The 27,810-nt window shown below is 38.6% G+C and overlaps 1 protein-coding gene across 2 annotated transcripts in view; it reads left to right on the forward strand.

The window, feature by feature from the left end:
• The window catches only part of FHIP1A (FHF complex subunit HOOK interacting protein 1A), a 258,682-nt gene that overhangs the window by 126,290 nt on the left and 104,582 nt on the right, over positions 1 to 27,810 (forward strand). The gene's annotated exons all lie outside the window — the stretch shown is intronic.

The raw sequence follows: 27,810 nt of genomic DNA on the forward strand, positions 1-27,810 counted from the left end.
GCTCTTCCCCTTACTAGTTGTATAAGCACAGGCATGTTTCTTAATCTCTCCTTTCATCAATTTCTTCAGTTGTAAAATGAGGATAATAATAATAGTACCCATTTTATAGCGTTGTTCCAGGATTAAGTTGTTACATGTAAAGTGCTTGGTATAGGGCCTGGTAACTGCTCATAGTTGTTAACATTTTTATTATTTCACCTCTTGCATCTGTCCTGTCGCCTGAAGTGCTTTTTAAAATGCAGATTCCTGGATTTCCATTCCCACACCTTCCGAATCAGAATCTGAAGGGATAGGGCCCTAGGAATTGCATTTCAGAAAGATTCCCACATGGTTCTTAGGAATGCTAAAGTTTTTGAATAGTTACCTTGAGCCATTACTATTTCTCCATGGTAAGAGAGCTCTCTAGTCTTTCTTTAGAGATGTGGTTGGGTACTTCTGCAAAAGCGCATACCTCCTCTCTAAGAACACTTCTGGTGTTGCCAGAAACTAACCAAACTTTCTACACAGAGTCAAGTTATGGCGGAACTGTGTATCTAGCTGGCTCAGTGGCATGCACACTGGGGTCAGGCGGATGTGAGACCATAGAATGTGATGGGTTCTATGACAAACTAGAGCATGAATGTTATATTCAAAGGTCTCCAGATGAAAATAAAACATAAATCTGTGGGCTGGATTCAGTATTCTGGCTGCCAATTTGTCATAGTTTTACATAGGTATGGAGCAATGTCTTTAGGTGAGGTTGGGAGGGAGAATATAAATTTGCAAATCTCTTTGTCAATTTTCTTGTAAGTGTGCTGCTCAAGGCCAGTATTTTTTCTACCAGCAGTTCTATTAGGGATTATTGTCCAGTGTAAATATTGCAAATTAAACTCTGGGGATAACCTTAGGCTATATAGATAGCAGTATATGCTTCCTTTTTCAAAAACAATGACTCTGTAGCACTTCTCCCACAAAGGATGTGGCAGGAAGCCACAGATACTCCCTCTCTGAGAGACTTAACTGATACTTTTTTTAAGCAAGAATAACCATGATTAAAGTTACTGTTTTAAGTTAGAGACTAGCTTTTGAGAATACAACTGACTTCTTTTTATAGTACAGTAGACGTGGCCAGGCACAGTGGCTCACACCTGTAATCCCAGCGCTTTGGGAGGCTGAGGCAGGCAGATCATCTGAGGTCAGGAGTTCAAGACTAGCCTGACCAACGTGGTGAAAATAAAAAATTAGCTGGGCATGATGGTGGGTGCCTCTAATCCCAGCTATTAGGAAGGCTGGGGCAGGAGAATAGCTTGAAACTGGGAGGTGGAGGTTGCAGTGAGCTGAGATCTCACCATTGCACTCCAGCCTGGGTGGCAGAGGGAGACTGTCTAAAAAAAAAAAAAAATACAGTGGACGTTCTCTTAACCAATCTATGTGGTTCCCTGGTTTACCAGTGCTTTCCATTCTCTCTGGAAAGTACATTGACTCTCATGCCCACTCCCTGCTGAGTGCCCTGTCTGGTAGGCTATTTCCCATATGTGCTCAAGGTTCCAAACATTTCCTCCCACTGCTGAGTTGTGTGCATTGTTACAGTAATTACATAGTTTCATTAAATAACAAGTATACTGATGAAATATGTGTGTGAAAAGGAAATTGTTTATTTTGATGAAGTTGAATTAATTGGAAAGACTAAAGGCAACTTGCCATAAGATATTGGTGTCAAATTGGATGTGGAAGAGAGAACTCTAACTGATTGGGAAAGATGTTTAAAATATGGAAAGATTCTGCACTGAATTGATTCATACTGAGGTTCTTCTCAACTTCAAGTAACCTAAATGGGAAGTTAGGTTTAGGCAAGAAAGACAACTTTGACATTGAATCAGCAGACCTGTGCTTAAAGAAATAGCCTTGGCCTATGTGAAAATGTTGGCAAATAAATTTGCTTTTTTAAGTTTCATGATTAAATATTTAAGATAGGAACATATGTGTCATTTTTAAAAATGATTATGTACCTTAAATGGTATTTTCTCTTAATCTACAAACCATCATCCCAGTTGCAATAGGGTTTCTGTAGTTCCATCCCACAGAGCTATATTGCTAATAAAATAGAGTAGTTGACCAATACTAGCCTGCAGCCAACTTGGGAAGAGGATCTCTTTTTACAGAAAACAGTGCTTTCAAAAGCGGACTATCCAGAAATACCTTATATATTTTTTTAAGTTTGATCCTTTCACTTTATACCTTAGTTCTACCTAGTTTTAGCTTTTCAAATACTTAAATATAAGTAAGTATACATTTCATAAAATGGTAAAATCAACATTTTATCTTCCTGTGAAAAATTTCTCATTAAGTGGTGCTTATTCAATATAAAGTGATTCATTTTTAAGCTCAAAGGTGTTCAGAATACTCTACAGCAGTAAAATTGGGTATAATAAACTATCCTTACTTCAGACATGAACTGATAAAGAGTTTCTTATATAAAATCCTAGTGGTAAAAATAAGTTTAGAAAATAAAAAATATTAACAGTCAGCTTATATGGCCAAATCTTTGTTCTGCTCCCATTGTATTTTCTGGGTGTGTTTTGCTCTCCTGAGTCAGGCAGCTGCTTTGCTGCTTAGGTTATTCCCAGACTTCTCAGGGCTCCAGGAGCATGAGCTTCTATGGCTTCCTGGTCCAATGTTCCCCCGAAGCAGTGATGTTGAAGGTGGAACAGACAAGACAATTTGGATAAACAACTACATAAAAATTTTCCTTATCTTGACTTTGGCTCCAGTCCATGAGTGAGACACAGTAGAATAATATCCTCGTGCTTTTTGAGTATGTACGTACCCCCTAAAGCTAACCAGTGAGTCATCAGCAGACTACTTGATGAAGCTAGTGTTGTTACTTTTCTCTAGGGTGTTCATCTCTTCCCATTAAGGATTTTTTTTTAAGATATGCTACGCTAGTTTTTAGACCCTCTCTTGCATTAGTAACAAAAAGACTAGAGATCATTGTTTATTACCTGTGATGGTAAGTACCCAGGAATATTTGTCGAATGAATGAATTGGTTTGCCAATCTCAACAGACTTGTATTTGCTAATAACCCTGAGTGAAGAGGGACATTATCAGTTAGGTTAATAAAGCATTAAGTTGAGAGTGGGAATGTTAATGCAGGCATAATGGAGTAAAATTGCCTGGCCTGAGCTGGTAATTGGAGTTTAGCCACTGCATATACATTTTTACAGTCCTTTATGTTTCTTTCTCTTTTCCATCACGAGAGCTCATTCTTTTGAGACTCATGTCTGTGTCATCACCATCCAATAATATTCATTAAGCTCCTGCATGCCGAGTACTGCTGGGTTTCGTCCCTTTTAATGAGTGTGACGTTTAAGTTGAAGGATAGGCTTTTATGCAACACTGCTTTGTCCTGGAAGGAGTAATCTGTGAGTACACATGATTTTGGCACACTGTTTTCCTCAGTTCAGTGAGCTAATTAGATCAATCACATATTTTTATTGGCAAGCTCTGGCTGCCTCTTTAAAACAAGGGGTAAATCAGTGTGCCTTTATTCTGGGAGATGTTATCAGACCTGGGCTCCATCGGTAGTAGCCATTAGTGGGTTCTTTTATCTTGATTTTGTAAATAGTTGCTCCTTTACACAATAGATGTTCATGCTCCATGATTCCTTGCTAATTACACTTTTGTCACTTACTACAGTATGCCTTTTTGGTCATCAAGCATTGCTTATGCAGAGTACAATTGAGACAGCCAAGTAAAAAGGGGTCCCTGGAGAATCTCTGACTGGCCTGTGCACTGGGAGGATGGGGTGGAGCCTCGGGAAGTTCACACCATTTGCAGTGGGGAGGAGCCTGGCCTCTCCTTTCCTGTTAAGAGGAACCTCTCTCACTTTGTTGAGAGGTTTTCTTTTTTTCCTTTTTTGCCCAGTAAATTCTGTTCCCCTTCACCCTTCAAAGTGTGTGTGTGGCTAACTTTTCCTGGTTGTGTGACAAGAACCCAGTTTTTTCTACAACACAGTGTTGTGTGTGTGGTGCTCTGTTTTGTGCTGCTCTTGGTTAGGTTTTTAAACAATGCTTTAAAAATAAGTAATTGCACAAAACAACATTTAAGGAAATCAAAATACATGGAAACATTTTTTTGTCCAGCCCTTGGTGGAATGTGACTTGTCCCCTCCACATCCCCTGCTTTTTTTTATTCCCAGTATTAAGTATTTATAAGCTCTCTTAATTTTCCCTTCAAAGTTGTTTTGATTTGTCCCACTCTATATTCTCTTTGCTATCACCTGACTTAGTCCCTCATCACTGTACTACCTGCTTTACCTGCAGTATTCTCTCTCTCTCTCAACAGCCTCATTTGCCTCATGCCAACTTATCCCATGTTTATCTGCCAGACTCATTTCCTTACATCCCTCTTTTGTCCTACAATAACTATGCTCAGAATTCTTTATGAGCTCCCAGTTGCCTCATGAACTGGCCCCTGACTCCCTTGCCTGGCTGTCATTACTCGGTTCCATGCACTCTGTCAGTGGCAGTTCCTGCTCCTCAAAAGTCAGTTGTCTTCCCCGGGGGCAATAAGCTTGTTTTCCGCTCCCTACAGCATGGCACCATGGTTAAGAGCATGGGGGAGCAGATTTGCTTGAGATCAAATGCTGGTTCAGCCACTTACCTCAGGAAGGCAACCTCTCTGTGCCTTAGATTTCTCATCTATAAATTGGGCATAATGCTAGTCCATCCTTCATATACTTCTGAGGTGTGAGTTGTGTTATGTATCTGACACAGTAAGAATTTAGCAAAAGGGTGAACTACTATTGTTATTATGTTGCCTAAAATGCCCTTCTAATAATTATGTTAGCACTTATGTATTGCTACTATGTGTCAGATAGACACTGTTCTGAAACTCTTCCCTATGTGAATTTGTTTAGCTCTTACAATAACTCCATGAAGAAAGAACTGGTACCCCATTTTATAGATGAGAAAACTGAGGCACAGAGGTGGAGTCACTTGCTTAACCTCATCCAGCAGATGTGGCAGGGCTAAGATTTGAACCTAGGAAATCCAGCTCTAGAGTCTGTGCTCTTAAGCACTGTACTATAAACCTAAATTCTCCTTGTATGATAAACATGCTGTAAAGTGAACCCCCTCCAAAACTGTATGCTTAGCCCCTCACCGCCAGCCCATAGGGATGGCTTTCTGAACTCCTAATGCATTTAATAGGCATAGAAAAGCTAAAGCCTTCATTGTTTTGTATCCTGCAGTCCTGTATATATATGAAAAAATTCTTTGATTATAATTATTGAATGCTATAATAGAGAATTTGGAATATGGAGACACCAAAGAATAGCATACAATACACCTGGAGATAACTACTATTCACAGGTTATCTGTGTTCCTAAACTTATTTGTAAATATTATACATATATCTTTCACAATATAGGGCATTGTACGTACACACATTATACATAATTATTATCATACGATGTATATAATTTTGCATCTTGCTTTTTTTGCTTAATATTATAGTGTGAGCATTTGCCTGTCATTAAATATTCTAAGTCACCATTATAATGAATGCAAACAATTTAATTTGTTATTTAGACTGTCTGTAGTGGACATTTGTTTCCTTCTAATTTTTTATAACTAGAAACATTTCTACAATTAAATGGATCAAAGATTGTGGCTTAAAAAAGACTTCTGGTATGTTTGCAAAATTGCCTTTCAGTAGGTTGTATCTATTTATTACTTCTGTAGTGGAAAACTCTAGGGTGTTTCAAGGCACTGATTGATTGTGAAAATTTTGATGCATCTTTGCTAATGTGATAGATGATCTAGGGCAAGTGTCATGGCTCAAATTGCGTTGAACCAAAGTGCTTAGGGTAATAAGCACATGGTACTCCATGAGTACTTATTTGGTTAATTTTCAATAGTGATGTGGTGGGATTTGTAGAATTCTAAGATTCAGAAACTGGAGGACATGGGACAAAATCATTTACTAAAGCTCCATATTTTGAAGATAAAGTGAGACACAGAGTAGTGAAGTAAGTGTCCAAGTTTGTATAGCTGGTTGGGAGCAGAATAAGTATTATGTTTCTTGTTTTCAAGCTCTGATTGTTTTCACTATGTCACATTGTTTTTCACTTACCTTAACCCATTGACCCCGATCTGGCTTCACTTACAGTGAGACATAGCTGCCCAAACTTGGAGGTGCAGCTTATGACCATATACCAAAATAATCAATGTTTTCAAGACTTTGGGTCTAAGATACAGGAATACTGATTAACCTCACCAAACAGTCCAACTTTGTCATTATTTAATTTCTCCTTTTCCTGCTTAGAGCTTCCCAGGTGCCACTGTTTAAGATCAACTGGAGGGAGTGTGAAGATGGGGACCTGAAATATGGCCTGTCCCTCACAGACTGAGACCTCAGACTCTGTGATGCTGTTTAGTGCTTTGTGCTTGGAAATAGGATTCTTAGGGGTTATGGGTTTAGGTGGTAGTTGCAATGTCTGGCTGTGTGGCCTTTCCCCTCTTCTGCCATGGTATTGAGAAAAGGAAATCCATGGAAGCTGGCTCAGCTTGACTTAATCTTGCCTCTGGAACCAGTTCTCTGAGCTGTCATCTTAATACAGCCTTGCTCTGCAGGTTCAGAGGTGTGGAAGTTGGGAGGCTGAGGCAAGAGTTTGTCTTGAGCCCAGGTGTTTGAGACCAGCCTGGGTAACATAGGGAGACCCCCTATCTACAAAAAAATACAAAAATTAGCCAGGTGTGGTAGTGTGCACCTGCAAAGCTACTTGGAGAGGCTGAGGTGGGAGGACCAATTGAGCCCTGGAGGGCAAAGCTTTAGTGAGCTGTGATCATGCCACTGCACTCCAGCCTGGGCAACACAGTGGGACTCTGTCTAAAAACAAAAAGTGTGGAAGTCCTCACTGCCCTCACTATTTTTGCATTTTCCCAAAGAGCAGTTAGTTTCCCAGAAAGGTATGGGTAGCATGGATTAATATTTCTACGTATTGATAATGTGGAATGAAAAGTAAATGCAATGACTTTTTGCAGTTTAATCTTTCTTTGATATTGTGTTAATTAAGCCATAAAAAAGCTAGTAGTTTCAAGGCAGAACATACATGTTAAATTCATATCCACCCATATTGCTAATAAGATTGACTAAAATTTCTAAGGCAAAATATTTCCTTATCCTTCTTCTTTTTTTTTTTTGAGACAGGGTCTCGCTCTATCTCCCAGGCTGGAATGCAATGGCATGATCTTGGCTCACTGCAACCTCTGCCTCCCGGGTTCAAGCAATTCTCCTGCCTCAGCCTCCTGAGTAGCTGGGACTACAGGTGCCCACGGCCACGCCTGGCTAATTTTTTGTATTTTTAGTAGAGATGGGGTTTCACCATGTTAGCCAGGATGGTCTCGATCTCCTGACCTCGTGATCCATCGGCCTCGGCCTCCCAAAGTGCTGGGATTACAGGTGTGAGCCACCGCCCCCGGCCTCCTTATCCTTCTTAGTTTTCAGAATAACCTATCTCCCTCCCTCCTCCTGTCCTTAACAAAGAACAAAGGATGTAACTAGTTGATTATAAGAATTATTTTGAATTAAAATTTCCCTATTAAAAAAATTGAAAAAGAAACCTGCTTTGAAAAATGTCTCACCTTCAGGGAAAGGTGAATGCCTGAATGCTGTTATGCTGTTTATTATGCTTTTGGATGAGAAACTTTATTCATTCAAATATTTCTTAAGGGCCCATGTGATGGTTAATTGTAAGTGTCAACTTGACTGGATTAAGAGATACCTAGATAGTAAAGTGTCACTTCTGGGTGTGTCTGTGCGGTGTTCCCAGAGGAGATCAGTATGTGGGTGGGTGGACAGACCAGTGGGGTACATCTGCCCTGAGTGTGGGCATGGAACATCCAATCTGCTGGCGGCCCAGGTAGACAGAAAAGGCAGAGAAAAGGTGATTTCCTCTCTCTGTCTCTCTCTCTCTCCTGAAGCTGAGACACTCTTCTTTTCCTGCCCTTTTGACATCAGACTCCAGGCTCTTCAGCCTTTGGACTCCCGGATTTATAGCAGCAGCCCCCACTACCTCACTCTCAGGTTCTCAGGCCTTTGGCCTTAGACTAAGAATTATAACATTGGCTTTCCTGGTTCTGAGGCTTTCGGACTTGGACTGAGCCACACTACCGGCATCCAAAGTCTCCAGCTTGCAGATGGACTCCTGTGGGACTTCTTGGCCTCCATAATTGCGTGAGCTAATTCCCCTGGTAAATACTCTCTCATCTATCTATCTGTCTGTCTGGAGAACTCTCACTGATACAGACTGCTATGTGATATTCATTGTGTAAGGTATTGGGGATATAGCAGTGAACAAAATGTAGACCTTGCTTTCACAGAGTTTATAGTCTTGAGGAGCAAAAAGACAAGTTCTTCTGGGAATTCTTCCTAGTAGTGGAGACACCTAGGCTGAGACCTGAGGAGTGAGAAATCTCAGTTACCCAGGACTGAAGAATATGCCTACTGTGATTGGATCTGGAAATGGGAAAGTGGGGATTCAATATTTGGCTTAACTGTTAATGTGGACATACACACGCAACATGTTAAAGAAGGAGAACCATGAGAATATTTAGGTTTAATAACAGAGTCTTTATCTCAAAAAATGTTTTCTGCTACTTTAGAGCCTAAATCTTGTTTCTTCAGGTGGGCTGGCCTCAAGAGGTAGGGGGAGATTGAAGGTCTCAGGTTCCAATCACAAAGACATTCTCCTTGGTCCCCACTTCATCAGTTCCAGCAGCACCCGCCACCCCCTGCCTTGCTACTTGTTCCTTAGTTTGAAAACTGCATGGCAGTTTTTTCTCTAGGTTGGCAATTCTGATTAGAGTGGATTACTGCTACTCGGAAACCAGGAGAGAATAGTGTGACATGCTTTTGTGCAGTGGTACCCTTGATTGGCTGTATCTTGTCCCCTGAAGAGTTGTCATAAAGGACTGTAGGCCATCAATTGCATCCTGTATGTGTGAGCAGTGGCAGAAGTACCTGCAGATACAGTGCTGGTGGTATGTTAGAAAGAAGGTATGTCTGAAACAGTCAAGACACACTTCTCTATTTTAGTGTGTAAATGGTAGCTCCAAGAGAAGAGCCACCCCGCAGAGAGGCCATAGGCTCACAGAAAGGTAAGGCTTAAGCTATAAGATCATCTAGTCTAATGTTCTTAGAACTTTCTTAAACACTCTTTTTTTCCCCCAAAAAAACCTTCTGTGGAAATCCAGAATATAAATTTGATAAAAAGCAGTGAATTGACACCTTAGAGAGTTTTAATATTCACCATTTTTTAAAATATGTGAAGCACCACTCCTCCCCAAAGCTCTTGGATTCTGGTAGGCACAGATGGAAAGATAGCTCATAGTAATGGCTCACTTTTGTTAGTATTTGCAGTGAGAAGGACTCTGTGCTGGGCCGGGCACAGTGGCTCATGCCTGTAATCCCAGCACTTTTGGAGGCCAAGGCGGGCGGATCACCTGAGTTCAGGAGTTTGAGACCAGCCTGGCCAACATGGCGAAACCTTGTCTCTACCAAAAACATAAAAATTAGCTGGGCATGGTGGCGGGTGCTTGTAATCCCAGCTACTCGGGAAGCTGAGGCAGGAGAATCATTTGAACCTGGGAGGTAGAGGTTACAGTGAGCAGAAATTGCACCACTGCACTCCAGCCTGGGCCACAGAGTGAGACTCCCTCTCAAAAGAAAAAGAAAAAAAAAAAGATTGTGGTGAGCACTTATCTGCAGTGTCACTTTGAATCTCCCCTGTAGTCCCATGAGGTAGGCACCATCATGATCACCTCTATTTTACAGATGAGGCTTTAAGCTTAGAGTGGTTTAATGTCCTGCTGAAGGTTACATGGCTACTAAGTGATATAACTTGTGCTTGAATCTGGGTCTCCATGACTAACCACTCAATGCCTTTAATTAATAATCTAGTGGACTCTTATCACTAGATGCCACAGGTTCATGCCAGCACCAGCACTGGGACCCAGGAATTCAAACCCCTGGTCTAGTGTTGTTGGTGCTACACCAAAATAGGTAACTGCTTTGGAAATATCAGAGTAATATTTAATAAGTGGGCTAATTCCATGGAAACAGTTTTATCAGAGGCCTTTGAACCAGAGTGACTCCATTTTGAATAGGGGCTGGGTAAAATAAGGCTGAGACCTGCTGGGCTGCATTTCTAGTAAGTTAGGCATTCTAAGTCACAGGATAAGATAGGAGGTCAGCACAAGTTATAGGTCATAAAGACCTTGCTGATAAAACAGGTTGCAGTGAAAAAGCCAGCTAAAACCCACCAAAACCAAGACCAAAACCAAGATGGCAATGAAAGTGACCTCTGGTGGTCCTCACTGCTACACTCCCATCAGCACCATGACAGTTTGCAAATGAAATGGCAATGTCAGAAACTTACCCTATATGGCCAGGCACAGTGGCTTATGTCTGTAATCCTAGCACTTTGGGAGGCTGAGGTGGATAGATCACCTGAGGTCAGGAGTTTGAGACCAGCCTGGCCAACATGGCACCATCCCATCTCTACTAAAAATGCAAAAATTAGCCAGGCGTGGTGGCACACGCCTGTAATCCCAGCTACTTGGTGTTAGAAATGCAAAATACTTGTTCCCCGGTGCTGTAAAGAAATAGCACTTGAACATAAATTTAATTTTCTCAGCAAGGCAACATTTACTTTCTGCAGAAAGGGTGCCCCTCGCAGATGGAACAATGGTGAGAGCACACCTGGACAGGGGAGGGGCAGGAGTTCTTATTCCTGATGCAGGTACCCTCTACTGTTGTGTCGTTCCCCTATTGGCTAGGGTTGGACTGCACAGTCTAAACTAATTACGATTGGCTATTTTAAAGAGGGCAGGGGTATGAGCCAGAGTGGCGGGGTGAGTAGTTTGGCAGGAAGGACAGTTAGGAACAGGTAACTAAAGGTGACTTAGGTCACAGTAGGTGACTGGGATGAGTCAGGACAGAGCAGGTAATCAGGGGAACAGATGTGAACTACTGATTCGGACTGGTGGGAAAGTTGTTTAGTGAAACTAGAATCAAGTGGGCAAAGAGAACCAGAAAGTTTAAAATGGAGAATCAAAGAATAAGAGAGCTGAACATACTGACATACTGATTCTTTGAAGAGAAACTTGGGGTTCACTATATTTAACATTGGGAGGCTGAGGCTGGAGAATTGCTTGAACCTGGGAGGTGGAGGTTGCAGTGAGCCAAGATCACACCACTGCGCTCCAGCCTGGGCGACAGAGTGAGACTGTCTAAAAAAAAAAAAAAAAAAAAAAAAAAAGTTACCCTATATGGTGAGAAAAGGGGAGGAACCCTCAGCTCTGGGAATTACCCATGCCTTTCCCAGGAAACTCATGAATAATCCACCTTTTGTTTAGTATGTAATCAAAAAATAAGCATAAAAATGGTCAATCGGCCACCCTCAGGGCTGCTCTGCCTATGGAGTAGCCATTCTTTATTCCTTTACTTTCTTAATAAACTTGCTTACACTTTACTCTATGGACTCACCTTGAATTCTTGCATGAGATCCAAGAGCCCTCTCTTGGGATCTGGATCGGGACCCCTTTCTGGTAAGTTTCCTTAAAAATACATGTAGTATGGGACACATGTTCTTTTTAAATGTAGCTTAAAAAAGACTAGCCTGTAGTCTTTGAAAGAGAGATGAGTATGTGTTAAAGTAAAGGGGAAAATTTCTCCTTCCTTCTCTTTTCTCCCTTACTTTCTACCTTTTGTAATCAGAAGACTTGAAAAATCTTTAAAAAGGGTTTATTTTTGAAAGAACAAGTGAGTGACAGGATGATTTTTCTTGTTCTCCAGGTTGTTGGTATTTATTTGTTTGCCTGTTTATATTTTTAAGTTTTTTATTTTTAATTTTTGTGGGTACATAGTAGGTGTATGTATTTATGGGGTACATGAGCTGTTTTGTTACAGGCATGCAATGTAAAATAATCACATAATAGATAATGGGGTATCCATCCCTCAAACATTCATCCTTCATGTTACAAACTATCCAATTGTACTCTGATTTTAAAATGCACAATTAAGTTATTATTGACTGTAATCACCCCTACTACGCTATCAAAGAGTAGGTCTTATTCATTCTTTCTATTTTTTATACCCATTAGCCATCCGCACCTCCCCCCGAACCCCTATGTGTGTATTTTTAAATTAGCCAAATTACCTAGTAGCCTCGCATGAAGGATAAATAGTTTTAAAATGGTAATTCAGTACGTAGAGTAAAAGCCAGTTTTTGTGTTAATTCTTAAGATTGGTTTGGGGTCATTTAGAACTATTAAAGATGGAATATTAGAAAATATTGATTGAACTTACTGAAACAGCTTTGGTGTGTTTTTGTTAGTTTGCCTAGCAAAGGTAATATTCTTTCTTGGTTTGAAGGCTTGTACCATTTAAAAGATTTCTGAATTTAAAAAACTAATATTTTCCCTCTCTCTAAGTGTCTTTAATAACCTTAGATATGTAGTTTCTTAGTTGATGGATACTGGTGGTTCTAGTTGCTTGACATCCTGGGATGCAGACTCTGAGGTGGAGATTTGCATGCAGGAGTTTGTTAGGGTATGTTCTCTGAATCAGCACCTGTCAGGGAGAGAAGCAGGACTGTGCAGAGGATGATGTTGGACAACCATCAAGTCCTTTCTAAGGCCTAGGCTGACCCTACAGGAAGCTCTGAAACTGGGTTGACTCCCTCAGAGTTGTCCTGAATTGGGGATGGGGGCAACATCCTCCTTTAGTCATGGATATGAACTGCCCTTAAGGGGGAGGGCTTAATCATGGGCAAAGCAGCTGTCTTTGGCAGAGGGAAAATTCTGGAGAGGGCTGACAGCCAACAGCACTCCTGGCAGCTGGAAGAATAAACTTTTTGGTCCTGGAGGGATTTAGGGGAACCTGAGAGCATCCATTACAGTGCTATTAAAGCTTGAAATTTAGTAAAAGGGTAGGGGAAGTGGACAAAAGGTCATCAGATAATCTCTGTGTGATGAACATAGTGTTAAGGTAGATAGGTAATTGTACAAGTATAACTAAGATTCACTGCCATCCCTATCAAGATACCAATGACTTTCTTCACAGAATAGGAAAAAACTACTTTAAAGTTCATGTGGAACCAAAAAAGAGCCTGCATTGCCAAGACAATCCTAAGCCAAAAGAACAAAGCTGGAGGCATCACACTACCTGACTTCAAACTATACTATAAGGCTACAGTAACCAAAACAGCATGGTACTGGTACCAAAACAGAGATATAGACCAATGGAATAGAACAGAACCCTCAGAAATAACACCACACATCTACAACCATCTGATCTTTGACAAACCTGACAAAAGCAAGAAATGGGGAAAGGATTCCCTATTTAATAAATGGTGCTGGGAAAACTGGCTAGCCATATGTAGAAAGCTGAAACTGGATCCCTTCCTTACACCTTATACAAAAATTAATTCAAGATGGATTAAAGACTTAAATATTAGATCTAAAACCATAAAAGCCCTAGAAGAAAACCTAGGCAATACCATTCAGGACATAGGCATGGGCAAGGACTTCATGTCTAAAACACCAAAAGCAATGGCAACAAAAGACAAAATTGACAAATGGGATCTAATTAAACTCAAGAGCTTCTGCACAGCAAAAGAAACTACCATCAGAGTGAACAGGCAACCTACAGAATGGGAGAAAATTTTTGCAATCTACCCATCTAAGAAAGGGCTAATATCCAGAATCTACAAAGAACTCAAACAAATTTACAAGAAAAAAACAACCCCATCAAAAGGTGGGAGAAGGATATGAACAGACACTTTTCAAAAGAAGACATTTATGCAGCCAAAAAACAAATGAAAAAGTGCTCATCATCACTGGTCATCTGAGAAATGCAAATCAAAACCACGTAAGATACCATCTCACACCAGTTAGAATGGCGATCATTAAAAAGTCAGGAAATAACAGGTGCTGGAGAGGATGTGGAAAAATAGGAATGCTTTTACACTGTTGGTGGGACTGTAAACTAGTTCGACCATTGTGGAAGACAGTGTGGCGATTCCTCAGGGATCTAGAAGTAGAAATACCATTTGACCCAGCAATCCCTTTACTGGGTATATACCCAAAGTATTATAAATCATGCTACTATAAAGTCACATGCACATATATGTTTATTGTGGCACTATTCACAATAGCAAAGACTTGGAACCAACCCAAATATCCATCAATGCTAGACTGGATTAAGAAAATGTGGCACATATACACCATGGAATACTATGCAGCCATAAAAAAGGATGAATTCTTGTTCTTTGCAGGGACATGGATGAAGCTGGAAACCATCATTCTGAGCAAACTATCACAAGGATAGAAAACCAAATACCGCATTTCTCACTCATAGGTGGGAATTGAACAATGAGAACACTTGGACACAGGGTGGGGAACATCACACCCCGGGGCCTGTCGTGGGGTGGGAGGATGGGGGAGGGATAGCATTAGGAGAAATACCTAATGTAAATGACGAATTAATGGGTGCAGCAAACCAACACGGCACATGTATACATATGTAACAAACCTGCACATTGTGCACATGTACCCTAGAATTTAAAGTATAATTAAAAAAAAAAAAGAAAATACAAAAGCAAAAACAAAAAGATGTAATCTGTTAACAGATCCATTTCTCCCGGGTGTGTGTATGTGTGTGTTTATGTTAAGGAGGTTTGGTACATAACCCTGTAAAAATAGAACCACCTTTCTTACACAATTTATTTGATTCATGATGTGATTTGTTCTAGTGTTTAATTCCAAACCTGGCTAAGCCACAGATCTTTAAATTGCACATACAGGAATGTGCTTTGTATTATAATTATTTGAGGAAAAATCTGGGAGTATGCTGCATGGAGAAGATGAACATGATCTACAGAAATTTTCTAAAGCCAGGAGTCAAATTGCAGAATCTGATCCACAGTGGGAGATTTAATATGAAGATCAATGATTAATGACCTGCATTTTTATTTATAATATCACATGGTTTTATATTTCATAAACAATTACAAGAAAAGTACATATAATTAAATCTTAATTTGCTAATTTAAATTGTATAAAAACAGGGAATATATACAACTGAATTTGTGGGTATTCCTTGTATTATTGATCAGTATCTGCCATATGAAAGGGAAGAAACAAAAATGTTTTGAGTCTGCATTTTGGGTGATTTATCTCTCAATACAGTTAATGTATCCTTTCCTTTAGAATGAAGTAATTAATTGAGATACTTTAAGTGATTAAATATTTAGTGTTTTTTTCTTTTAACTGGTAGGATAATCAGTTTTGTTTATATTTCTATCATGTATTAGAATTACTAACCAGTTGGAATTGATTTGTATAGCTAGACTTGACTTAACCAGGGAAATGGAATATCTGTAGTGGCTGAAATGCCAAGTTTCTAGACTGTTTGAGTGATACATTGTGGTGGTAGCAATGACTAGTAAACCAGTTGTTACAGCTTCTTCAAGTCATTGTTTTGCCTATTTCCAATCTTTTAATCTCTCTGAAAGTTGGATATGTGATAGGTGAAAATTCCAAGACACTGTTCTGTTGACCTTATGTCTAAGCAAACAAACAAACAAACAAAAAACAAATGTAGAGGTTTCATTAGAGACTGAACTGCAGGAAATCACATCATGTTTTTATCAGCACTCTTTTTATTTGCTTAGGTGAATTGCTTCTTTGTATCACCCTCGGATCTATTCCTATGCAAGCAAGGTATTTATGCAGGAGCTCCTTCCTGGTAAAGCCATTCCTAACCCCCTCTTATGATCACAGCTGCCCATTGACTCTTGGCTCCCATCCAGTCCTCCCAGTCCTCTGACTTTTCTTCTTACTACCCATGTGACCAGTCACTTTTCTCTAGGCTTCAGTTTCTTCATCTGTAAATGGGGATGACGCCCTACCTCAGTGGGTGGTTGTAAGAATTGAATAGACAGTTTAGTGTGGTGCCTGGCACAGAGTAAGTGCCCAATAAGCAGTGGCTTTTCTCACTGGTGGCTGTTACTGTTATCTGCTGATGCAAACACCTCTCCATAGTAAGCTGCTTATTCCCTGATGCCTGGGACTAGATTTTATTCACATTCCCACACTGCACATCTTGGGCTCTTGGATTAAATGCTTACTAAATCAATACATGAATAACATAAAAATGTGATCCCTACCTTCAAGGAGACCAGACTCTGGTTCTGAAATAATCACAGCAGAAAGCAGAAACTACATCACCATAGGGAGATGTAGTTAAACTAAAAGGTTTAGAGGAGAAAGATATTAATAGGCAGGTTTAAGGCAGGTACTTAGTAGGCACTTTGTTCAGCGTAGTGTTTTTGATGTTGGTAGCCAAAGGTTTTGGGATGCTGAAAATTTTTGGACATGTTCTATTTCTACTGTGAATTTTACACCCTTCAATTTTAATGACAACTTGTTCTTTTAACTGCACATGTGACAGGGATGGACAGAGTGCTCCCTTCTAGCCCACGCAGGTGGAATTAAATCTGAGGGCTTCTGTTAAAAGCATCCAGTTTCTTTTTATACTTTTGCAACCATTTACTAAATATGTTTTCATTTCTTCTGGTTTGCTATTAGACTGAATATATATGGTAATTTCATATGCCTTGTAGTTAGTGTGCGTAGATAATTCAAACATTTTTGCTTTTTTAAGACTTCCATTATATAGTTATTCTACTTAATGACTTTGAAAAGATTCTTTCTCCAGAGAGAGAGAGCCAAACTGGAATTAATTATTTTTTAATCACTTTTTTGGGATAGCATGTTCTGCTTTGTGGTTCTCCCCCCAATCACAGAAGCTAGATTTATGAGAGAAATCACAGGGGGCTCTGTTCAGGCAGTTACTTGTTTGATTCCCCCAGAGGCATTGGCTCTTTGATCTTCTACTAGTGTAGCTCCTCTGATCTTTTATTCTGTAAGGTGTTTGTGTCTCTGTATGATGGATGTTACACTGACCCAAGTAAATGGAAGAAAATTTTCTCTAGCCTTTAAATGTATTGCTTTCCTTGTTCTTTCAAAAAACATACTTTTCTTGGGTAAGAACATTTTAGAGGCATCTGGCATCAAATCAACAGAATTGTGGCCTTTAATGGAATTTGAGGCACTGTGAAGTGGTTTGATTGGTAAGAATCCATTTTTGTTTCTTTCTCCTTGACTATGCCCCCACTTACACATAACAAAAACAACTCTCCTCCTCCTCTTATTTTTTGAAACAAGAGTATCTGATTTCATTGAATTCTGTACTTTTTTATTTTACTTTTTTGAAATAAGAAAGTTCTTAAAAGGTTTTTATTGTCACTTTTATTTTCTTCCTTGAAGGGGAGGAAAAACTCTCAACTGTGTACAGAGCAAATTAAATTATGAGAAAAATAACCTATGGAGTTAAACAAGATGAACTGAGGTTTTGGAACAAATCTAAGAATTGCCTTGATGTTGTAGGTAGTTTAACCCATGATTCAGAGATATATTAGTCACTTTGATAGACTGTTGATTTGACTAATTACCCTGAAGGCTGGCTGGCTGACTGAATTGCTCAAGTCAGCTAGTAATTTTGATCAAATCAACGAGTAATTATGGTTTTGTGCAAGTAACAAATATAGAATACTGATTATGTTAGACTAAAGAAGATGTCATTGTGATATAATCACATAAAATATTTAATTCAAGCACCATAGCGTCCCTTTTATTTTTTTCTTACTCTAAGGTTTACATTCTCAGAACAAATAATAGAAAAGGTTGTGGCAGCTTTTTGGAGAGAATAATTTTATTCTCTCAGTAAACAATGTATAAATGTGAACGATTCTCTAGTGCTAAGGTAAATACTCTCATATTTTAAGTGTACTTTAATTATAATATGCATATTTTTGGGAGCCTTCAGAACTAAATATGGTCAGATTTTTAAAGCTGAAAGTTCTCTAGAAAGGAGCAAGTTATATGGGAGAGCTGGAAGTTACTGCTGCTAATTTCCTTACCAGTTCATTATATAGTTATTAATATTAGTATGATCAGGTCTACCTAAAATCCAAATGCTTGTATTTGTTTGGTTTCTATTCTATCATCATCCTTTCCCTCACTTTTGAAAATTCTTTCTGCAGAGGATGATGTTTATTACTGAATTCTAATTAGCAGTGTTTGTGTGCTATATTTGTGGTTTTCAAAACATTTTAGAAACACAGACATGTTTACTTAATGGAAAAGTCTGTCTTTAATTTTACTTGAGTTGTCTCTTGGATGGCTTACCTGTATTACATTCCTTTTCTATGAAAGCAGGAAATATAATTTACTTGGAACTCCGTGCAGATTTCAGTGTATAATTAGTAACGTTTGTGAAGCCCCTCCAGGGTAGTTATTCTGAAGAGAGCTCCAGTTTTGTATAGTCATTTCATTCATTGTATATGTTCTTGGCATTATCTGCCCCCTTAAAACCAGAGATTGAAAGGGAGAGATGGAGAGAGGGAAGACAATCATTTGCAAGGTTAGGATAATTTTGAGTTTATTCTTCAGGAATTATAGATGTATACCTACTGTTTCCACCAGCCTCTCATAGTGTGGGTATCTCACTGTGCTGAAAGTAGTTCTTGCATTTGAAGACATATATTATTTTTTGTACATCCTGACCCCAAGTGCCTGCTGCTTTGTTGGATATTCAGCTGTTTTGTCCAACTTAATGAGAAAAAAAAAATGTGTTGGTTTCCAACAAATGCCTCGCTAAGGGATGTTAGCTGGTAATTTTTGGTATTTTCATGTTTTGCCTTATTCAGTAACATCAGAATCTAGTCCCCATATATTGCAATTTCACTCTAATAGTATTGGGTCAGATAATCAATTTTTGGTAATTCCCTAATGCATAGAATGGAAGTGAATTATTGTGAATGTATGTGTTAATAACATATAAAATAATTTTTACATGAAAGGAACTATCTAGGTTCCTGTTTTGCTTCCATACTCTCTTCACAACTCCTTTGATTTTAGAAGTCAATTAACTCCAAAGTGCAGGATGCTTTCAAGGGGGAAGTAGGAACCTTGTCTATTCTTGCTCATTGTTTTCTACCTGAAGCACCAACTCTAGGGAGAAATAGCGCCAAATGCAAAATCTATCTGAAGCAAAACTTAATTTAGAATAGTCTTTGATTTTTCTTTTCTTGCTTTTGCTTTCTCTTTTTTCCCCCAGTGCAAAAGACATTGATACACACATGCTAATTTAGTGGAGAAGACTTTTAATTAAAGAAGCATAGATAGCCTGAAACCATTCAAGTCTATGCCAGTCACTCTAGAGGAAAATGTAGATGAATTGAAGCAGAATATGGGAGAGTTGTGATCTACCCACTTGCTTCTGGAGGCTTATGGATAAATTAATGCATTCCTCCCCATAGAGACAGCTTCTCTGCTTGGAGGGGTGGCGGCCATCCAGTCAATAAGCTATCTTTGCTGTGGCAGAGAAGTTGCTCAGTATAAGTTGTTTCAGCTTTTACTTTTATTTCTTGGAAGTACAGCATGATAAGCCTAAATTCTGGACCTCCAAGCAGAAATTACAGCCTCCTTTACCCTTTGCTAATTGAAGGTGACACGAGGCTTTTTCTATTGTAGGGTCTCTGAAAAGGCAACAACTATTGATTATTATTTACATCTATATGCTGGGCTAGACTTACACGTGTATGTGCGTGTGCTACAGTGTATGTTCTATGTATAAGGGAGAGACATTGAGAATGTATTCTTTGTTGAGTGAGATACAGTACTGCTTTATTCAGGGGTAAACAATCTTGTCAGAATTTCACAAAATGATGCTTGGGACAAAACGAAAGCTTCAAAGCAGTTAGATCTGCTGTTAATGAGTGCAATGTTTTAAAGAGGAAGTTTAAGAAACTTATTTACAGGTGCATAATGATATTTAGTTTTCAGAATAAATCTTAGTTGGAGAGAATAGGTTTTGTACGAGTAGAAAAACAATCTCATAAGAAAAGCCAATTTAAGAGTTGTGGTGTAGCCAGGCGCAGTGGCACATACCTGTAATCCAAGCACCTTGGGAGGCTGAGGCGGGCAGATCACTAGAGCTTAGGAGTTCGAGACCAGCTTGGCCAACATAGTGAAACCGTGTCTCTACTAAAAATACAAAAATTAGCCAGGTGTGGTGGTGCACGCCTGTATTCCCAGCTACTCGGAGGCTGAGGCATGAGAATCGCTTGAACCCAGGAGGCGGGGGTTGCAGTGAACCGAGATGTGTCACTGTACTCCAGCCTGATAACAGAGCAACATCCTGTCTCAAAACAAAAAAACAAAAAAACAAAAAAACAAACAAACAGAAAAAATGTTGCAGTGAATAGTGGTCAAACTGCTTAAGTGAAGTTACAGTAAGCTGAGTGCAGGAAGCTTTTCTGGATATGAGAAATCTTCGTAGTGAGCTACATTTACTTTGACCGATTTCGTTGTTCCTTAAAAAGAGGTCCTAGAAAAAATTGTTGAGAACCATTGAGGGTCCCTGAAAGGGTTTTGGGGAACCCTAGGGTCCCTCAGACCACATTTGGGGAACCACTGATCTAGACTGACAAAAACTTTGGCAGAAGATTAATTTTACAAATTCCTAGAGCTAATCACTTAGACTGAAGGTAAATTGCATAAATTTAATTCACTGAGTATTGTGCAACAATAATATTAAGACAACCACTTAAAAAGTGCTTCTAAAAATAAGACTACCACTCTTCTGTGAATTATTTACATTTTCCTGATATGTTATTTTTGTATATATTTATTCCATTGGAAGTTAACAACTCTTCTAGGTACAGATGTAGTTGGTTTTCCTTTGTATGTTTTCTGTTAAATATCTTTCAGACATTTGGTAGTCATTATGATGGAGTCAAATAGCATATTGTATTAAGCTACTATTTTATCCCTACTCATACCCATCAGGCTATACTCATCGTGCAGGTACTTTCCTTTCATATTGAGACTCAGAAGAGACTTCAAATATGTTGTCATTGCTATACTTATGGTAGACATAGCAAGTCCTTTTCCTTTTATTTAAGTTGTTCTTTTGCTTTTATTTTGTTAAATAAAAAATGTTTTTGCTAAGTAGTACATAAATATGGTACAAAGTTCAAAAAGTCAAAGACGGTACAGTTTGAAAAGTGAGTCTTCCTTCTTCAGCTGTCCCCCAGCCCCCACTGCCCTGTGCTGACTCAGCCACCTTAAGAGTTCTTGTGTATCTTCTTAGAAATCTTCTATGCATCTACAATCATATGGGCTAATACATTGCTTTTCTTCTTACACAAATGGTGGCATACTATACTTGCTGTTCTGTATATATTTTGGCAGCCTTATCCTATCAGTACATTAAGAGCTGTATCTTTTTTATAATTGTAACATAGTATTCCATTACATGGAAGTACCGTCGTTTATATAACCAAACCAGTATTGATGGATATGTAGGGTCTTTTCAATCATTTACCATTTAAACAATGCTGCAAGGTACTAGTGTAATTAGTAGCTATAGATAGAGAGTTATTGGTGGCTAAGAGAATGTGTCTGACTCTGACTTGATAGTCTGAGTCAGACTCCATGATATCTGTGTGACTTTCATGAGATGAGTTCTTTTTACTTCTGCTGTGTTCATAGCAGAACTTTTTGTTATCACAGAAGTCACAAAATTCCACAACTACATCTTCAGTAATACCATTAGAATGTGAACTGGCTATTAGCCTGTTTTGGGACTCGATTCTCAATGGTTTTACCATGAATGCATCTTTAAAGTGGGTTTTAAACTTTATTGAAGCGGGGCACCTCATGGACCCTTTATAGAATTGGCTGAAAACTACAGCCACCTCTCTTCAGAAAAATATGACCACAGTTTATGAGATTCATGGATGTATATGGAATTTTATTGTTATTTCACTAATTACACTTAGTACTTTTATATCATGTGGATAAAGAACGTTTTTGAAAGATTGGTTTTCACGTTTCAAAAGGTAAGCATCACATCATCTGGATAACACTACAGGTTGCAAAGCTGCACATGTTCACATGAAGGGATTTAAAGCACTGGGTGGGGAACTAATTCTGATTGAAAAAACTGTAGATACAGGTATTAGACTAAACAGCATCACTTGCCAAAGGCACCTACTCTTCCGAAGAACATGACCAAGACAAAAACTTACATTTCCGTTTTTTTCCAGGAACATTTTTTGAATATAACTTTATGAAGTGAGTGGGTTCTTCTTAGAAAGATTCAGAGCATCTACTTCAAGTCTCGCCTTTCAAGTTCTACCCTATAGAACTTGTCAGATCATTTTTTTCTGCGTTTACCTTAGTCAACTTTTAGGGTTTTGTGGCAAGAATCTTAAACAAGTTGTTTCTTAATAGCTTTCAACAAAATAGTGATGTGAAAGGATGGTGTATACTATCAAGAGTACAGTGATCAGTTGGGTTGGTGGGGAGACTTTCCCCAAGAATGGTCCAATTTTTAGGTTTCAACAAATCACCCTATGTGTATAAGAAACTTTTCTGTTCAATCGCCAATGAGCTGATGTCTCAATACTTGCTATAAATTTCAAAATACATGATTTTTACATTCTAAATCCTTGCCTATAGGGATTTAGTTTCTTCTTTAAATTTTTTTTTTAATTTTAAGCTTTATCGAGGTATAATTGATCTACTTAGTTTCTTAAATAGCTTTAAAATTAAGTCCAAAAACAAATTTCAGATAGGAATTTGAATATTTTAATTTTTCTTTTCACATTTATTCTGCTCATCAGTCAGTTGCATGGCACTTGGGTATGACATAGTTGGTAGCCTGTTCTTGTGAAATTAAGGTGTAAAACGAGGTAGGATTGTTTCGTGGGATTATTAAGTTTTAGGTATCTTGTTACTGTTTTGAAGCATGTATTTTCCAAAGCTGGAAACCATTTGGAATGTGTGTATTGACCGAATTTTCTTTGTGCACGTTTTGTGTGTTAACTGGTGACCTAGAAGTTGGTGGAATGAAATAAGATTCTGATTTACTGAAATGATGGACGTTTTACAGTGAATGAGCTGGAGTTAAACTATGGCAAGTTGAGGGAGGCTTAAGCACAAGGTCCAGAAGAATAGGGGGCTATTAGATGCTTGCTTTATTTTTCGCAGTCCAGCATTGCCCTGTGATATTGTGGTGAGAGAGAAAAGAGAACTGGGCCAGAAGATTAGAGCACAGGGAGGATTTAGGTTTAATAGGATTTTATGAGGCTCTAAGAAGAGGTTGTCTGAGGTAATTTGACCCAAAATGAAACACCCTCCTCAATACTGCTATTAGTTATAATTGAGGGCACAAGGTTCACCTCTCTTAAGGTGTTCCCAATATTTGATGAGTCTTCATCCTTAGATGGAATTTTACATGATAAGCACATTTACAGTAATAGACTTTTTATGTATTTTTTATGTATTTAGTAGCAGCCAATTCAGGGCATTCCAAAGTACATTTTCAAACAAGGAATTTTTCTATTGGCAGTTGCTCAGGAAATAAACAAACAAAACCTCAACCATGGAATTATATTTACTGTGGCTGATTCCTGTGCTGTACGTTCCTTAAGTCAAATATGCCTTAGTAGTAAAAAGAATCCCATCTGCAACTAGATTTCTTATAAAGATTTTTGTACAAAGGCCATCATCCTTCTTTAATGATTATCTGATTACCCCTCTCCAATTGGTATAACAGTTGTGATAAAGTACATAAAATAATGACTCAAGCTGTAAGAGACCTAAGAAATCCTGCTTTAGTTGTAACTGCTTACTTAAGTGACATTCCAAAAGAAGAGTCCCATTTTTCACTCAAGGTTTCACAGCTGGTTAGAGCTAGAACTAGAGTTTTGGGTCCCTGCCTCCTAGCTCAAAGCTCAGGTTCCCAGGTTGGGACTTTAAATTTTTAGACTTTCAGGCTTGGACTGAGCCAACAACTCTTAGCCATTACCCTTTGTTCCCTACTTTAAATCTACCTATATTCTCTAGCCATTTCCACAAACCAACCAGAGTAATATCAGGAGGGACGAAGAAGGAGGGGTAGGAAGGGAGCCAGCTGTGCTTCCCATCAAGTATAAGGTAGTGGTTTTGGTTTGGAAACTCACTGTGAAAGACTTGGCTTTGCCTCCCTTTTATCTCTAGCACTCTCCTGCCTGTGTTCTTGATCTCACCTTTCTTCTGCTCCTTTTGCTCCATCAAAAATCTTTTTCTTGTATCTTCAAATTATCCATGTTCATTGGTTCATTCCCATTAGGCCTGCCAATATAATCACTTTTCCTTCAATAAAAATGTTCCTCTGGCTCCGTCTCCCCTTAAGGTGGCCATTCCATTTCTTTCCCTTAAGAATTTTTAAAAATAGTTCATCATTAGAGGGTATTTATTTAAATAGATAAAAGAATTGAAGGATTGTATGAGATAATATTTAAATGCCAAGATGTTTATAATTTAAGTTTAGTCTGATAGTGAGAAAGGGATATATCAAAATATAGTTATTGAAAGTTCAGGAGAAAATGCGATTTTGACATATTTTTAGCTTTTCTAATTATTGTAGCTGTCCAAATAGTCTGAAGTTGGGTAAGATGTCTATCTGGGAATGAAGTTTTTACACTGGAAAAAGTGAAGAAATTTTTACATTGGAAAAGAGGTGTGATTTAGATGGCTAGAATCTGAGCTTTTATGATTATATGATATATTTTATAATTCTGTAAGGTGGAAGCATATGTTTTGCTTTTTGCATCGTCAAATAAATATATTTTTGAAAAACAGCAAATAAAAATAGATATAATTCTTTGGCCAGTTATCCCTGTCTCTAACAATATTTAATATAATTTTTCTTTCCTTATTGATGGAAAGTATTTTTATATATAATATTAATGAGATATAAATATGGCCACTCAATAATGTCTATAGTCAGTTCTGTCTTTGCAGTGTAGAATTTATGCTGAAATATCAAGCTATTGTATATATATTTTGACAGCTCATCTCTTTCTTGCCCATTACCACAACCAAAAAACTCAACCACACCACACACCTACATGTACCCACTGTTGCAGAGTTCTTTGAGTATTTTTTTTGTGTTGGTGGTTTTTTTGAAGAAAGAGAAAAAAAAAAATCACTCCTTGGCATCTAAATGGTTTGTAGAGCTCTCTCTCAGGCATGAAATTTGAGTCAATGTGCGTGTGTGTCTTTACGGGAAGAACAGACTGGATGTGTGCCAAGAGTGGCAAGGTTTACTTGAAACATTTTTGACATCACGTACCTTAGACTGAAGAGTGCAGAGGGAAAGAAAGGAGAAACGTCTGATGATGCCATATTCATGACAGACTCACATTTTAGTGACTGCAGCTGCTTTACCTACTTACAGCTTTTGCCTCCATTCTGTCCTCTGTTCTTCTCTTGGGAGTTTTAACATTGGACTGGGAATATAGAGATTTATATTCTATTTCTATCAAAACTAACTTGTGCTGGGCATGGTGGCTCATGCCTGTAATCGTAGCCCTTTGGGAAGCCAAAACGGGAGGATTGCTTGAGCTCAGGAGTTCGAGACCAGCCTGGGCAACATAGGGAGACCCTGTCTTTACAAAAAATAAAAAAAAATTGGACAGGTGTGGTGGCACATGCCTGTAGTCCCAGCTAGTTGGGAGGCTGAGGCGGGAGGATTGCTTGTGCCCAGGAGTTCAAGGCTGCAGTGAGCTATGATGGCTTCTGCACTCCAGCCTGGGTGACGGATTGAGACCCTGTCTCTAATAAAACAACAACAACAACCAACAAACAACAACAACAGCAAACTAGTAAGCTCATGACATTGGCTATTTATCCTGTGTATACTGCATTCTCACCGTTTCTGAGAAGATTGCATGTAAATTCCTTCTGAAAACTAACTTGAAGGATCTTAGCATATCTTTCTGTTTTTGATTTAGAAGCAATTGGCATGATGTATGTTCCTTTCATACCTTTGAAGAAGAATCTTTGAATTCTGGAGCTGGAAAGACCTGAGTCTTGTAGCTTTTCGATCTCTGGGATAACCCAAAACTTTGATTTTCTTCGTTATGATCATTATGTAACCTAAATGAAAGGCCTTGACATTTTCACAGAAATGTAGTGTGTAGAATAACAAGGAAGTTGATTCAGAATCTTGTTTTATCTCTTATCATTTAAAACAAGGCTGTAAACGTAAATGTTTATAAGGGCTAGTGAGGTAACCTGAATGAGGTGAAGGTTCTGGCAGTAAGATCACAGGGAGTGGCAGGGACTGTGGGGACGGGAGAATGCGTACCCTGCAAATGTGGGATAGCCACTCTTGATGTTTGAAACACCAGATGGACCCAATAGTAGCAAAGGGCTATGGTTGCCACTGGACAGTGTCCACTGAAAACAAGTTTGTAGTATTTGGAATTTTAGTTTAGGGAATTCAATTTTCATAATAAAATACAGCTATAGAAGAAACACACAGGCAGTTTTCCTGGAGTATGTGATTTGTGTACGTCTTCTAACAGGTCGTCCTTTCTATATACCTTAACCCTCCTCCATTCTTTTTCAAAAATGTTTCTTTCCTCAGTACTATGCTTACAAGTGTTCTGTTCTTATGTCCCAAAAATTCTTTCTAAGACCTTTTCATGTTGAATGGTTGCCCTCCTACTAACAGAAGTGCTTGTTTTAAATACTCCTAAACTATTTTCCAGTGTCTAATTCTACTCCCCACAAGGAGCTTAACCCCTGAGTCTCCTCTGAAGCCCACTTTCTCCCATCTTACTGTTAGTAGGGAGGAATAGCTGATCGGTGTTCTCCTTGTAATACCCTTCCTATTACTGTGTTGATAATGGCTACCCCCTGTTTTCTTTTGACATTACAAGTCTACAAACTTTTATTATGGCTTTTGTTTTCCAGGGTTCTGGTAATTGTAATTACTTTTTTCTGAACTCTTCCCAATCTGTACACGAAAAAAAATAATATTTTGAATTATACCCAGTCCTTTTATGGGCTGATCAAACTAGTGAGACAATACCACTGCCTTACTGCTTTTGTCAGTGCCACACAAATGGATCATATTCACCGTACACTCTATGACCTCAATTTCTTTTTTCCCCTATTTGCTGTCTGGTAGTCAGGATTTCTTTGTATTTTTTCCATGTTTCATTTTTCATTTGTAAGTGTGCTACCTTGCACTCACACCTAATAAACACTATCTTGTTTTTGATGGATCATTTCTATCTCTGATTTGTCAAGGTTACTTGGAATTCCATTATTTTTCAGAAAAGCTAGAAACTTTAACCTAGTTTATAGCCACAAAATGATTGAGAATCCTTTCAATTCTGACAGCCATTGATTTAAAAAAATATTCAATCAAATTAGACCCAGGAATCTGCGTGCTGTTTTATAACACCTCCCCCAAGTTGCATCAAGCCGTTTATTTCTCTTGCTGTTAACTCATGGTTTTCCTGTTACTGGGTGTTTTTAAACTCTGCAAACACTGGTATCATAATAGTTTGGTGCAAAAATAATTGCGGTTTTTGCCCTTGAAAGTAATGGCAAAAACCGCAATTACTTTTGCACCAACCTAATAGTTTCTTACTTGATTCTAGGAACTAGACTTGAGCTTGAGTGCTTTAGAATAGTAATTTTTGGGGGTTGTGGCTGGTTGTAGTGGAGAGAAGAAACCCAATAAATAATTGTTTCATTTACTCATGTATCTTAGCTAGCATTATTATTTTGTATTTTTAGTAGCAAAGTAGGAGAAAACAGGAGAGCCTTTAGATTGAGTATAATACCTGT

Source organism: Pan troglodytes, chromosome 3 (assembly GCF_028858775.2).
Source record: "Pan troglodytes isolate AG18354 chromosome 3, NHGRI_mPanTro3-v2.0_pri, whole genome shotgun sequence".
NCBI lineage: Eukaryota > Metazoa > Chordata > Mammalia > Primates > Hominidae > Pan > Pan troglodytes.